At 43.3% G+C, this 16,635-nt stretch overlaps 1 protein-coding gene across 3 annotated transcripts in view; it reads left to right on the top strand.

Annotated features, from left to right (window-relative positions):
* Positions 1-16,635, top strand: part of lhfpl4a (LHFPL tetraspan subfamily member 4a) — a 30,781-nt gene that overhangs the window by 2,313 nt on the left and 11,833 nt on the right. The gene's annotated exons all lie outside the window — the stretch shown is intronic.

The following is a 16,635-nucleotide window of genomic DNA, read 5'->3' as shown; positions in this document are numbered from 1 at the left end:
CCTAATGTGCTTCTCACACACACACACACACACACACACACACACATGCACGGCATCTTGGACTTTCATTTAAATGCATCATCAGCACCATTGTTCTTGAGAATTGGATGCAATTGTTCCACATTACGTAAACCCCAGCGGGGTAGCAAAACACAAGAACTATCTATCTATCTATCTATCTATCTATCTATCTATCTATCTATCTATCTATCTATCTATCTATCTATCTATCTATCTATCTATCTGTCTATCTGTCTGTCTGTCTGTCTGTCTGTCTGTCTGTCTGTCTGTCTACATTACACTACATTAGTGTGCAAAAGTCTTAGGCACAAATACCAACCAGTGAGAACAATATTTGTTCCATCTATCCAACTAGCTGTCCATATTGTTTTCTTTTCCTGGCTGTACTGTCTACAGATGGTGTGAACTGGTGAACAGGCTGCTTCTGCATTAGGGTCTCACCCCCGATACCCACAGGAGAACTGATGCAGCTCTCTGGACTTTTTCTAGTGTTGTCACCCGCTTCTGCACTTTTCCCTCATCACTTGTTCCCAACACCCTTCTCAGCTCCCATGAAATCTGCAGAAAAGAGGGTGTTTTTGCTTGAGATGAGGCAGCATGTGATCATCAATATATGACAAGCGGACTATGATCAGCAGTTAGCTCTAAGATCTATAAATATTCCTGCAGTTTGCCGGGAAAATGTACACGGTTGACACTGCTTTTTTTTTTCTAAACTGACATTTAGCCTTTCCCAGCCGGCAGTTTTCTCTGTAATCTTGAGAGCCCTTTCACTGATGCCTCTTACCAGAGTGGCATACTACAACAACAACAAAACCTTTGCAGACCATATAGGTGATTGGATACACAGGATTCTCTGCCCCGAACCTTTTGCTTATTACAGTTTGAGAGTGTGCGTGTGTAAATGTGTGGTTCTGAAGATACCTGTGTGATTATGATTAATGATGAGATTAATGATGTTGAAATGTATTTTCTGCAAGTGGTCAAAATGGCAGATCCACTCACTTTGGGCTCAGATTAGTTCCCTGTCATATATTTGTCTAATTTTAGCATTAGTAGCCCAATTTTAGAAGCGCTGTCAGGGAAAAAATAGCTTCTTGAACTTTTCAGTGTAATTAGTACATAAGTCTATTACAATAATTGCGACATCAAGATTAGCATATTGAGTCAGCATTGTGATTACGATTAGTATTCAGTCTGCAGCTCTGATATCTGCTACTGGTGTTTAAAGCACTCTTTTTTGCCTTTGTATTGTCATCATTGTGTATTTTTTTGCATAACTTATTGAGCTTAAAGGTAGGATTATGGATATAACCACATTACAATTGCATATCAGGTTTCAGTTTAAGGTCATATTCGGAGCGGGATGAAATTATGTGAGATCCTTTGGAATTTTAAAATCTGATGTTTTATATGAACCGGACTATGTTAAAAAATGTCCCTAATTTGTGTAATAATACTGAGTGTATTAGTGGAAATGGGCATAGTAGAATAGTATCTGTGGCCATTGTAGTGACATGCTGCTTATAAGAAAAACAGAACACAGTATTTCCCATTCTCCTCTGCGTTAGCTGTGAGCAGTTCTTCCATGTAAAGGCCTTCATGACAGAGTCCACAAGCTACCCCGTCCACGGCGTGCTCTCATGTGCTGAGCCCGCTGTCCCGAACAGACGTCCCTCTTCCCATCAGTCACACTGATGTGTCTGACAGCGTCTGGAAAGGCCGACGTGATGAGAGGCGTGTGCGCATCTCCTTCTCTATTGATCACACAGGAGCTTTTTGCTTTTGTAATCAATACGGTGTTTGTGTTGAGATGGTTATTTCAGTCCAGTTGTGTGTGTGTGTGTGTGTGTGTGTGAGTGTGTGTGTGAGATTGATCTTTGTCTTTAAGAGTCCTTATAAGAGGGGAAGGCGAGGGGAGCAAGCGAGAAAGACCAAAAAAAAAAAAAAAGCATAATGGGATTGGATATGGGCCTAATGCTCTCAGCGGTGGTGGAGATGATATTTTAATCAGCTCGGTAGAACTGCGCTGCTCCCGCTACTACACCGCATCGCTCTGTCCCACTCCTTGCCACTCTCTGCCCTCTCTCCTTTCCTCTTCCTGCTTTTTTTTTTTTTTTTTTACTCTCTTATCTCCGGCTCTGAGCATGACAGCCAGATGCTATCAATCAGCGAGACAGCGAGATAGGCGGATAGCCTTGAACATGATCTGGGGTGAGCGGTTAGCTGTTCCGCCGCTGCATTGTGCAGTGCAGTCACGTTCGGCCCGACTTGCCCCGACGTAACGATGGCTTTTGTTGCATATAAAAATAACACGATGATGCAAATGATCCAACCCACATGTGCACATCCTTCAAAGGGATGTTCTCATTCTTTTAGTATTTCCAAAAATAGCATTTTGTCAGGTTACAATATTCTATATTTTTCCTGGTCGGACAAAAAAAAATCTTTATTTTGTTTAGAGTGCATGCTGTCCTTTTTTTAGATTGTAGCTGAGACACTGTACACAGTGATTTCTTGTGGTGTCGTCTGCTATCGCTTTTGCTCTCAGCCAGTGTTGGCAGCACACAACTATTTTGGTAGAGATGCCCAAATCTTTTGGCCTGCGTTACGATGAAAAGATCCAGCGCTTATCCACCGTGAGTGAGGGCTTCCAAATAACATCGACAAGATCCTGCAGATGGTCTTGCAAAAACTTTTTAGGGGAACAAGGCCCGCCACTGAGTGCTTGGGTCTTTTCGGATGCATGTCGCAGGGCTGATGTGTGAACATGGATTACAGGCGCATTAGGAGTAGATCTCTGGGGGGGTCCCTGCGTCTCCAGAATTTTGTATGTCCTAATCTGTTTGGTTTTTGCATTTTTTGTGTCCTGGAACCATTTTTTAGCCTTTTGCTTACATATTATCGAGGCCAGGGGGTTTCAACCCTGTTCCTGGAGGAATCCCCTAGACACCACGCGTGCATCCCAACCTTCTGTGCTTCCCTTCTGCCGCGTGCTATATTTGGCGACCATCTAACCATAACCAAACAATGGCTGCAATGAAGAGTTGAAGTCAGAGGTGTTCCAAGTTACAAACCTTTGGTCTAGATTTTTCCTTGTCTGTCTTTTTATGTCTAGAAACCCTTAATTTATTCTCTGTTTCACCCTAAAACAGGACTCACTCTTTCATTATCCTTAACAACTTTGTCCTGTTAAACAGGCTTGTGGATATCGGAGACGCTGGGTGTCGGGCAGGTCACCATCTCGCAACATGGTGCAGACACACACCATTCATTCACACACTCTCACCTGCAGTCAATTTAGTCTCACCAATCCACCTAGTGTGCATTGCATCGGATGGCAGGAGGAAATGAGAGAACCCAGAGGAAACCCATGGAAGCACGAGGAGAGCATGCAAACTCTGCACACACAAGATCCAAGTCGAGATTTGAACTCACAGCCTTGGAGGTGTGAAGCAATGTGACACTGTTACAAGACTCCCATTGAATTGTGGGTAGGAGCAGAAATGGGGAGTACAGACCGAGGCTGACAGTACTGGCTAATTTACTGCTACTAAATTACAGATAGACCCCAGGTGGCGCTCAAGGACCTGCCCCTTCGGCCTTTCGGGAAAAACAATAATAAAAATAGCAGAATAATAACTTCAGAATATCTCTGCCACACCTCTGATCCTATGACAATACCACTGCATCCCTTCCGTTTGGGAAATATAAATAGATGATGAAAAATAAATAGATAAAAGAATGGGACTTGCTGTGAACCACACAAAATGTCTGCGCATGGCCCTAGCATGCATCAAAATGTGTCCCCGTGTACTCAGAATCCGATGTTTTGAGATACCGTTTTTCACCAAGTTTGCTGCTTCTGTTTTTATTGTGGCAAATTGCATATACTCCAGAATGTTATGAAGACTGATCAGATGAATTTGCACTTAAATTAAGTGAATCTCCAAAACACATTTCCCCTGCATTTCAGCCCTGCCACAGAAGGACCTGCTGAGATCATTGCAGTGATCCTCCACAACACAAGTGAGAGTGTTGACCAGCACAAGGCTGGAGATCATTCTGTCCTGCTGATTGAGTTAGAATAGCAGACTGGACGCTTTAAAAGGAGGGTGATGCTTGAAATCATTGTTCTTCCTCTGTTAACCATGGTTCCCTGCAAGGTAACACGTGCAGTCATCATTGCGTTATCCTGGATTATTTTGGATCATCAAAAACTTCAAGGAGAGAGTGTTGTGAAGAAGGCTTCAGGGCGTCCATGAAAGTGCAGCAAGTGCCAAGACCGTCTCCTAGAGATGATCCAGCTGGGGAATTGGGGTGCAGAGCTTGCTGAGGAATGGCAGCAGGCAGGTGTGAGTGCATCTGCACACACAGTGAGGCCAAGACTTCAGGAGGATGGCCTGGCGTCAAGAAAGGCAGCAAAGAAGCCACTTCTCTCCAAGAAAAACAGTCAGTGCTACCATCAGTCCCGTCTCGTGCCAACAGTAAAGCATCCTGAGACCATTCATGTGTGGGGCTGCTTCTCAGCCAAGGGAGGGGCCTCACTCACAGCCATGAATAAAGAATTGTGCCAAAACATCCTCCAACAGAGACTTGTCCCAACCGTCCAAGATCAGTTTGGTGAAGAACGATGCCTTTTCCAGCTTGATGGAGCGCCGTGCCATAAGGCTGAAGTGATCGGAAAATGCTTGTAATTATACATCAATACACCACGAAAACTGACAAAACTATCAAAAAATGTTTCCTGAGATTACCTGAGATGACTAATTCCTTTGCCCACGGCTGCATATTTTTTGGTTGTGAGAAAAGTGATGATAGCAGTATATTGCATGTAAGCTGACATCTGGTAGCAACGCTTAATTTCCTTGCATGACCAGATGAGAGAAGTTCTTAGAGCTGTGGGGAGTTGTAGATCTTTGTGTCTAATTAGCCCAGATTAAGTCTCAGATTTTCTCCGCCATTATTCTTGTGCTGTTGGCCACAAACTTCAGAACAACATTTGGCCTAGTTAGCATTGATCTGCTGGGCAACATGGCTGTTTAAACGAGCGAGTAATTAAGCCAGTCTATGGTGAGTCGAGTGAGTCTAATGTACAAATTATTGCACCCACTAGCTCCCATGCACTCACTCACACACACACACACACACACACACACACACACACACACATAGTACTCCACTATACTGCCTTGTGTGCGTCACAGCAGCGTGTTATTTACATTTACTTCACGTACACGGGACTGTGCCGTAATGTAATATTTATGGCTTTTACAACATCACCCTACTAGCTGTGTGTGTATGTTCCTCACAGGTCAGTGAATGACTCAGTGTTAGACACGATGTGTGTGTGTGTGTGTGTGTGTTTTCATGCTTCACCGAGTACAAGATACACCCTGCACTGATGCCCAGCTGCCTGTATGTCATAACAACAGCGTATAGATTTTTAATTACACTTCATCTCTGCAGGAGAGGAAGCGACGTTTCGTTCACCTAATAAGAGAATGGCCTGGCGGAGGGTAGCGCGGGGGAGATAATTGATTGCGGCCGTTTGACAAATTGTCAGTCAGGGTTGAACGTATGAACACGAGCTCGGCCGCAGCGGTGGAGACGTCGTGTCTTATTTGTCTGAAAGAAGTGAAAAAGACACGTGCCAGGGCCCGCCGATGTCTGGGCTGTGTACGGAAACGACACCACGTCAAACACACGGTCCACGCAGAGCCGGCGAGAACTCACGTATGAATAATGCATGGTCTGTATTTCAGAAATGTGGATGCGTGAGAAGCACGTGAAAGAACTGCAGTTGATGTATGATGTGTACGAAACGGGGCCTTGTCCCAGTGGTTTGGTTTGTGTTATAACATCATACAATAAATAAAAAGGTACGATATCAGAGCCTATAGAGACGCACAGCTTTACCCAGCATGCATCTCTGATTGATGAGGCTGCACCGTGTTGTGGTTTGATATTGTAAGGTGGAGGATTTGAAGCCACGTTGGCAGAGCCGGGCGGGGGCCTTTCTCACAGACTGTGTGTTTCCTCTGGAGTGCTGACATTTTGGAAGTGATCAAACCAAACAGGAGGCATAATTTTGTCACAGTGGTGTAGTGGGGGTGTGTTTTTTTCTCAGCAGACTACAGATACGAGTACAGAAAATCCCCATGTGGCACACAGGGTCCTGCCCTTTTGGCCTCTGACCCTGATGCAGTTTCTTTAAATCATTCATTTGGCCCATGGTATCACTTGGCAGTTTTAAATGCCTAATGGCTTATAATTGTGTTATAACTGTGTTATTCTGCAACACCACACACACACGCACACACCCCTCCTTCAGCAGTCCTTGATACGTGGCGGCTCCGATAATTAACACAACGCTTTGAAGGCCCCTGTGCAGCAGCGTCTCACCTGTTTTTATTAGTGACAGCCATGTGACCATGCAGATTGTCACTGCAGTGAAATTAAAATACCACTAATTAATATCGCAATACAGCCAGCCCTCCATTAGCTCACAACAAGTAAGCTATTCTCATTTTAAATCTACAAGTGGACTATATTAAGCTTTGTCTGACGATTGAAAGAATTATGCAATCAATAGTCTGTGAAAATATATTCATTTGTTGGAAACTGTTCAGGTCAACGTACAGTATTAGGTTTGTAAAAGCTTTAAAATGTAATAAAAGATCAGCGCTTACTCGTCTACAGGAGTAGATAATGGATAAATAAATTATTCATGAGTGCTCTATATTCCTTATGATGATGCAAAAACAATATATTATTGCCCCGAGTGAAACACACCATCCACTACACCCCTTTTACAAAATGATGTGCCCTTTTTGGCTGGATCACCCCCAAATTGAGCAAACACACAGCATGTGAGCAAGCACCACTGTATAAAAGCCACCCGGCTCTTCAGATCATCCACCTCGGAATATCCGAACACACCGGGGTGCCAACGGTGCACCTTAATTATCCAGCGCATCAGTCGGAGGTGGCAGACATCAGAGACGCGGGCTGGGTTACGTGAGTGATGCCAGGTCTGTTCCCGCTCAGCGCAGCCTCAGACACGCTCCACAAGGCGCTCCGTTCATTCAAGCCTTATGTAACCCGTGACAGGCTCATAAACATGTTTTAATGTGCTATTTCTGGCACGGCCCTTGCTCCTCCAGCGAAGGTTTCATCCTTCATCACCAGACCCCCCCACGGTTGTTGCCTTCATGCTTCCGTGGGCTCACAAGTGGACAAAAACCCAGCATGATCCTGCAGAAGCACACAGCTCTCTTGAGCGGAGTGCGCGTCGGACAACTGATGCCGGGGCTCCTGAAAAGAACGGAGCGTGCGGGGTGCACCACACGCTCCGTTTTTCTCGTCGCTGAGGGATGAACTTCATTTCCATAAATATATTTAATAATTTATTCCGTGCGTATAATGCAGCAGCCGCCTTCTGAGGAAGTACTCTCTTGTTTTTGGAGATGTATTCGTGGTCTGTGCCATCATTTCTCTTACGTCCCAACCTAGTATATAATCCATGCGTGCTTCTAATAATATTTTACTGAAAAGAAAAAACGTTCCACACATTATTTGTTTACATTATGGGATTATGCTTGATTGTATGTATGTATGTATGTATTGTGTCTTAGTTTGTTTGGTGCTGTACTAACAGTGTTAAGAAACCTGAGATAATTGGCTGCATCCTACTTCTGTGTCATGCACAGAGACAAATGTAGCTTCCTCTCTCTCTCTCTCTCTCTCTCTCTCTCTCTCTCTCACACACACACACACACACACACATTCAGCATCAGCCAGTTGCCCATTGTGTCACCACTGCGCTAATTTGAATGCCAAATACACACACACACATAATCTATAACGAATCTCACATGAATCAAGCCTCCTGGCTGCGCCCCCTCGTTTCCAACGCTCCCATTTTTTTCCCCGCAGCTCACCACCTCCCCCAGCCGCCCCACGCCATCTCTCATCCGCACTCACACTCATCCAAAGCACCTGTTTCCCCGCATGATCCCTCACTCCATAACTCCTCCATCTGCTGGAGTCTTGACCATATGTCTGATGGCCCAGCAGCCTTCTCCTTTGGGAAGAAGGATGAGGCCTGGATTTTTCTCTCCTTCTTAAATGGATGGGACGAGTTGTGTGCTGGCGTGTGCCCTTGCTTTTTGCAGACATTGGGAGGACACGGACTAGTTATTTCCCATATTTCCAGGATGTGTGGTTTGACTAGTTTGGAACACAGCTAAATTTTCTTTTTTTTCCTCAGATGTTGTGTTCATGTGAAATAGAACATCACATCTGAATCGAAATTCCACGTCATCAAAAACTATAATGTTACAACAATGCTAAACAACCAACTTAACTAAACCCGAACCAGTATAACCTAACCTCAGTAACCAAGTACTAATCTTTTGTCATTTTTGATAACTAACATTTTTCAATTTTAGAAGCCCTTTTTGTGCGTTAGTTCTTCTTCACTAAGATCTACAGTCTGTACACGGCTCAGATCTTTTGACAGGGATGCGCGGTGCAGTGTATGGCTGCTGTTTATGGGATGAGGGAGAATAACACACTGACACTGAGAAAGATGAGTTTTGGGCGGGTTCGGGGCTTCTGTTGTGAATCACGGCTGAATCCATTTTTCTCTCCCAGACATCCCCTCAGCTTACCGGCAGCAATCCGAAAGAGAAATATGGCCCCTGGAATTTCAAACCGACTAAGGCTTCTGGGAATATGCGTCCTTCTGACAGTGAAAGGGGAAAAAGAACTCACCTCTCACACAGTACCTTATAGCTACTCATGGTAGAGTATACACCTTTCTTGTCAGAAGGGCTTAGGTTGAACCGACACTGCTTTGTGTTCTCATCAGACTCACTCGTATGGTGGAAGTCTGTGACCTGCATCTCGTTTTTGGAGGTTTTTGTGGTTAATGTAATGAATACCATGCAATGGAGGTCTTACGGGGAGAATGATATTGAGTCGACAGACCGGACTTTGACAAGACCCAGTTTTACCTTCCAGTTTTATTTAACGTCTGTCGCAGTGTGATGCAGCAGAAAAGACGGCAGCCTACTGTTGGTGTCGGAACATTTGAACATGTGCAAGGTACTTTTGCTTGTATGAAAATTGAAAAGCATGGTAACGTTTTGAGGTGAAGCGAATGAGGCACACATGCTTTATTTTCGTGATAGTGAGGGAATGGCACAATGGGCAAAATAATAGGTAAATCATGTATTATGTATTTATGACAGGTAGAATCCAGAATTTAGATAAAGAGGGCAAGCAGTTTACATGCAGAATAAATCAGATGAAAGCAATCAGGCCAATTAGGGAAGACAAGACCAGGGAACTTCATTTCTTTTATTATCATTTTTTCATTTTTAAATATATCATAAATAAAGAATATATATATAATATAAATACACACACACACACACACACACACACAGTACAGGCCAAAAGTTTGGACACACCTTCTCATTCAATGTGTTTTCTTTATTTTCATGACCATTTACGTTGGTAGATTGGTAGAATGGACACATGTGGAGTTATGTACTTAACAAAAAGTGGAGATCCGGCCTCCACAGTCACCGGACCTAAACCCAGTCGAGATGGTTTGGGGTGAGCTGGACCGCAGAGTGAAGGTAAAGGGGCCAACAAGTGCTAAACACCTCTGGGAACTCCTTCAAGACTTTGGGAAAACCATTTCAGGTGACGACCTCTTGAAGCTCATCGAGAGAATGCCAAGAGTGTGCAAAGCAGTAATCAGAGCAAAGAAACTAGAATATAAAACATGTTTTCAGTTATTTCACTTTTTTTTGTTAAGTACATAACTCCACATGTGTTCATTCATAGTTTTGATGCCTTCAGTGAGAATCTACCAACGTAAATGGTCATGAAAATATTTGGGAAACATTATGGGTCACAGGTGAAACCACCAACGATGGCAAAATCAAGGGAAGTAGTCCAATAGACTTAGAAAATCATAATTTGCACCAAAATTATATAATGAAAATTGTAATTCTATGATATCATAATCAAAATCTAGCCATCACTTTTCAGACAAGTTGATGAGACTGGACTAGTCATGAAATTTAATAGCACTTTCTCTTATATTAAAACTGCTCCCTCTTACACTATGCATCTCATAAACAACATCATTAGTTTGTGAGTCAGACTCATTATGGAGCTGTTAATGATGGGAGCTTTAATTGAATTGTGTTTCAGACTTGGGTGCAGACATTATTGTAAGTGTGTGTTTGGCTGCAGGTACATTTAGAGGCAGCCCGAAATGTCTGTCTGCAAGAATGGATCAGGGCCAGTCAGAAACCATCGAACCCGTTCAGCCTAAGGACAGAGGGAGGAGGAAGAGGAGAGAGAGAGACAGAGAGAGAGATAGAGAGAGAGAGAGAGAGAGAGAGAGAAAACAGTAGTACAGGAAGAAATGGCTTCATTCTTTCATTTATAAAGGGCCATATCCTTCATCCCAGACAGTGAGAGATTCTATTAAGATAGCTAAAGCCCTTTTATTGTTTCAAAAAATGTGGAATAATGAAATAAATTGCAAATAAAGGTTTTTGGTGCTGCACAAACTGCCACTCTAAAGCCCTGAAGCTAAAAATAGAGGGGAATAATAAGAAATTGACAGTTTGCACACACACACTCATTCTATCTATAGGACAAAACACAACTATCTATTTTAAGGGTTAAGGTACAAATATCCCACAAGATCACAAAAGTGGGTCTCAGTGTGTGTATTTTTCTTATTGTAGTACTTGGCCAGAGAGGAGCATTAAAATGGCACTGAAAGCTGTACTGGCCACTGAAACACGTGTGAATGACCTTTTATGATCATGGCCATGCTTATATAAAGCTGTATAATTCAGATGAAATTGGGGTTGCATAACCCAGGTTCTGTTGCACTGTAACAATTCATGAAGAGGGATGTTCTAGTAATATCTAATACTACCATTGGTAGTAACATTATTAATACTAATACAACAATTTACAGAACTCTTACTCATGACATTTGAGAGAAAGGATAAGCGAGAGAAGAAGTGCATTCTGAACAATTCAACATTATGAAGAGGGAAAGTTAATAACATTGATGATTTTGTTAGAACATCACCTAGCTGTGGGTGAGGATAAATTAAGAAGCACATGAGCTTTTAGTCTTTGAACTTGATGTGTTGGATACAACAAAGAAAAAGTGGACAATGACCAAACTGTGATGGCAAGATGGTTGAGCAATAGCTTCTCCAAAACTGCAGCTGTTGTGGGATGTTCCTGGTCTTCAGTGGTCAGGATCTATCAAAAGTGGTTCAAGGATGGCTAACCAGTGGCGGGACTGGGGCCAGCCAAGTCTCACTGATGAACTCGGCGAAGGCAGATTGGTCCCAGTAGTCTGATTCAATAGATGATCTACTGCAGCTCATATTGCCGGTTCTGGTCGAAATGTGTCAGAACGCACAGTGCATTGTGGCTTGTTGTATAGCTGTAGACTGGGCAGGGTAGACTGGTCAGTAACACTAGTTTGAGGATGTCAGTCCAACTGTGCATCTGTGGGATGTGCTCGAAAAACAAGACCAATCCACAGAGGCCCCACCTCTCAACTCTCCGGACTTAAAAGACCCCCTTCTGATGGCGATGACCAAGGCACAGATTAGTTCCACAAAACACTTTATTTCTAATGCTAGGATGAACAAACATAGAGGAACAAGCTTTGGGAATGGGGGAGTGGGAAAAGGAACAGTAAGATCATCACTCACACAGGGACTCTCCTCACACTCACCACCTGAAAAACAAAACCAAGACAACACAAACTAGAAAACAAGACAACAATGCGTCTCCCTTCGCCCTTAGCGGTTTTCGGTCCAATACCAGAACACTGATGCAGGAGATCTTACTACAGGGGTGGGGAATCAGAGCTGCCAGATATCACACCACATGGTCAGAGCAGGTCTAGTGGAGTCCATTCAGAAATATGTGGTCATAATATAATTATGTGATCGTTGTGATTTTAACTCCTGGTGTCTGAAACTGGGCTTGTAAAGGCCTGTCAATGCTCCGTTGCACGTGACTAATTATTCATAAATTGTTCTCCATTAAATGTCTCTAGAGTGAAACTTTCAAGTAATTTCTTTAGATTATTCAGTTATTCTCGTTAAGTATGGATCATTAAATATTAACATAGGAATTTTCAGAACTTATAAATCTAATGTCACCTGAATCTACTCCATTAATAAAAGTTCAGACTGCTCGCAGATGCAGCAGCAGAGTCACATCGCAAAAATTTGTCATTGCGGCTGTTTTGTTTTGTTGATGGTGGCAGAAAAAGGCTCATTCTGCTTTATGTCTGTTCCTCAGATTTCTGGGACAACAATGACCGAGTGGTTTATTCTTTTGAAACCTCAGCAGGTTGAGTAGGGATTATTGCTGACTGACCCCTAAACCTAAAAAATAAAGAAATAAATACATATATATAAATACAGAAGAAGAGGAAGCTACAAAAAGGCTTCTTTTAATAGCGCTCAAGCAACTTTGGTTTGTTATTAATCGGTATAAAAACTATTATCAAGCATTAGATCTTCAAAATAATTATCTTGCCTTAATGTGCTATTCCAATACATTTCTAAGTGTAAAGTGTAAAGTGAAGTGATTGTCACATGTGATACACAGCAGCACAGCACACGGTGCACACAGTGAAATATGTCCTCTGCATTTAACCCATCACCCTGAGTGAACAGTGGGCAGCCATGACAGGCGCCCGGGGAGCAGTGTGTGGGGACGGTGCTTTGCTCAGTGGCACCTCAGTGACACCTTGGCGGATCAGTATTCGAACCGGCAACCTTCTGATTACGGGACTGCTTCCTTAACCACTAGGCCAGCACTGTACATGACAGGCCCACCGTAGGGATATTTAAAAAGCAAATAAACAATTCTCTACAGTTACACTTCGACAACCAGTCACATTCATTTGAATAATTTTTCTAAAAACCAAACCTCTGTAATGTAAAGTACAGGAATAAAGTAAATGATAACATTATGGATCAAATGTCACAGGCACATAAAAAAATATTATTCATTAAAATTCATTATTCATTATTTCACTGTACTGGACTTTCTTTGTTTTGTTGGTCAGTTTCTGAGAATAGGAGTCAAGTAAAGCAATAAAATCTACAAATAGCTCAGGTGACATTTCTGGGTGCGCTTATTCACCTTTATAAACCACGTGTGCAGTTCAGCAGTGCGGGATGGGAATCAGCAGTCTCCCCCTTCAAGTCACTGCCAAAAAGGTTCCTTTCCATCCCTGTGAGATGTTCGCTTCGGACGTGACTGACATACACGGGTGGGTCTCAGGTAATGACGACATCGCGACTGTCACCCAGCAGACAGGAACAACCTGAATATGGAGGCCTTCACTGAAACGCTGAAATGTGCTGTCTCTTCGTTTATTTAATGAGGCCATTGGAAAGAGGGAGAGGGGTGTTAAAAAAAAATAGGAAGAAGAAGAAGAAGACGCGTGGATGGTGCAGGGGAGAGAGTTTGTGCGCACACGCTTGTGCGTGACTTTACAGAATAAAGGGAGTGGCGGGCGTGGAGAGAGCAAGAGAGAACTGAGAGAATATAGGGGATTGAAATGGATGACTTCAAAGCCTAAGACCCCGGATCAGTTCAGCAATGATCCCTGTCCTGAGGCCAAACAGAAGAAAAGGCCCGGAGAGAAACAGGGTCAGAGAGAGAGCACACACTTTACTCAGACCAGGGAGAGTTGGGGGCTTCTCCTTCAAAGCCCCTTAAATGCATTTGTGGAGCATGTGTGTGTGTGTGTGTTTGTGTGAGTGAGGCAGAGAGGGGGGGGAAGTGCGCGCATCTGAAACGCGTCTGAATCCGCGAGGAAGAGGGCCGCGCGAAGCAGCGTTACGAGGGAGGAAGTGATGCGCTGATGAGATTGCGCGTGTGTCAGATACCGAGCCAGATGTTTAGTCACGCTTCAGATTCGGCTATTCTCTGCTCCCGCCCACACAAGCCAACACAACAACTGCCGCGGTGTCGCGCGCTTAAAAGCGAAGGCTCCGCAGCCACAAGGTCCCACTTTTGTGCGACAACAGTGGTTTCTGGGGGGCCGAGTGCAGTTTTGCCTTCGCTCTTTGACAAAGGAGGCCCTCAGATGGCGATGGTCATTTTTAAAAAAGTGCAACAGTTAAAGTGTGACACAACCAATTACTTCAGCCACACCACTGAACCACAAGAGACCCCTTATGCAACGCATTCCCCCACCGCGTTGTGCACAACCTTAACAGAGACCCAGCGGCAAATAAATAACTCACAACCCTGGACACTGGCGGCAAATAGAGGGGGGAAAAAAGCAATGAGCAATGAGCACATTTGCATGTATTGATTGGCCCAGAGTCACTTGAATTGAGTTATCACATGCACTGTCCCCCGGGTGCGGCGTGGGGTCACAATCACGGGTGCAATCTTGCGACCTTGCAGCTTAGCTGCTTGTCACAATACCTGGTTGAGGCAACTATCAGTTAACAAAAGCAACCAACTGAGGCATAAATCAGTTTAGTCACAGCCTGCGCGGGGCCCAGAAAATCACTCAGTGTATTTATTCCATGTATCAGTAAAATACCATACGCAGATCAATATAAGATCATCTGAAATTGGCCTATTGGTGAAGGCGACGTGAAACATGCCAGCAAAGACAACAGTAGGAGAAGCCAAAAAAAAACAGTAAAATACAATATAAAAATACTGTATGTTACAAGATCCATGTACAAGTGGACTCTAGAGACCAGGGTTGGTATGTGACAACGGCCACATACACGTTTCAGTCAGATTCTGACCAGGCCTTTTCTGACTGAAATTTCTGTACGATTGGCAGTATCCGTAGGAACCAATTTGAATTTCATAGATTACTTTTTCAGAGAGCAATATTCTTTGGATTTGTCAATGTAACCAGATGGCTCCACAAAATAAAAATAGTTCCTTTGTGTCTGTAAACTGACTACTTTTTATGATATTTAATAACCAGGGGCACTTTGACTGGGGACGTGAGGCAGGCAGTTGTTTGGTCATGCATCTTTGCAAAGATGAACATCTCAGCAGCGTGCACAGTGTAAACCCCCCTAAATATTACCATATTATTCACAGTATCAAAGCAGCATGATGAGTTAGTGTGTGTGTTTGCTGAAAAGATGAGAAGATTTTGAATGATCAGTGTTGTCATTGCAGTTTTGAATGTATTAATAATCGGTTGGTGGACTGCGACAGGTACACCCCATTTACACCTTGCATCTCGAACTGACTGTTTGAATAATGAACTCCCACCCTGGATTGCATCTGGATTCTGCATTTATTTCTATTCGGCTCTTAGTTTGATGTCATTATTTGATGTCTTGTGGGAATTTAAAACCAAAGTTGACGACTTGTGGCATGTGCCACTCATGTTTTATGATGAAAGTTAACCTTGACATGCTTCCGAAAAGACAATCAGAACTAATACTGCATTTTATATCAATCTGGGGTTTCCCACTGTGCAACTGCCACTGTGTAAAAGGTTTGAAGATTCATGGAAACGTTAATATTATACCTTATATTTGAAAATGAATCCATCACTTAATGAATTTAGACTGTTTTTTAATTCATGTAATTATTCATTTCATTGTTTCTTATTCATTTATATTATGTATTAATAGCAACCTTTTGAAGATAAACCAGTGCTTCATAATCAGTGAGAAGCTGGGGACATTCAAATGAATTCTGCTTTCATGATGTAAAGGACTGATGTCTGGTGTCGAGATGCCAGATTGAATCTAATTGTTGAGAGAAGGTATTGAGGAATCGGTACCCGCTTGGGGCAGTGGTGGCTGAGCGGCTAAGGAAGTTGCCCCGTAATCAGAAGGTTCGAGTTCTGATCTGCCGAGGTGCCACTCAGGTGCCAGTCATGGCTGCCCACTGCTCACCAAGGGTGATGGTTAAAAGCAGAGGACCCATTTCATTGTGTCACCGTGTGCTGTGCTGAAGTGTTTCACAATGAGTTTCACAAGTTTTTGTCTTGCCTGAAACACTGCTTACACTGCGCTTAACCCCGACGTTGTGCAGGTTATGTGCCCTAACTGTAAATATATGCTTCTGACATAAGGCAAGACATTCAAAATATGTGCAATACTTATATACAGTAGCATACATAAAATCTAAACTCTATAAAACTTTTACATTTGTCTACACTAAATTTGCACATACTTGGCTTTTAAGAAGGATTCTGATTCTGGTTTAAAATAAATCCCTTTATCCATCTTTGTTTTGGAATCATGGAATCGTGTGAGGATGCTGCTGCCACATGAGTTGTTAATGTGAACAACGTGTCATGAGCGCTACGCGTGCATGAACGTTACCAATCATCTCCACTTCTGCTCCTCACACGAGCCAGAGAGAGAATCCCCGCAGAAGAACAACAGTGGGGAAAAAAACAGACTACAGGCAGCGAGCCTGGCCCACGTTCAAACACACTGGTGATAAGAATGTGTGATCAGACTGTGGAACGGCACAGATCAAACAGGCCGGGTGATGGATGAGTGTGCAGGGAATATACAGAGGGGG

The sequence above is a fragment of the Denticeps clupeoides genome, chromosome 12, assembly GCF_900700375.1.
Source record: "Denticeps clupeoides chromosome 12, fDenClu1.1, whole genome shotgun sequence".
NCBI lineage: Eukaryota > Metazoa > Chordata > Actinopteri > Clupeiformes > Denticipitidae > Denticeps > Denticeps clupeoides.
Note: the sequence above shows the minus strand (reverse complement) of the source record. Positions and strands in the feature narration are given on the sequence as shown.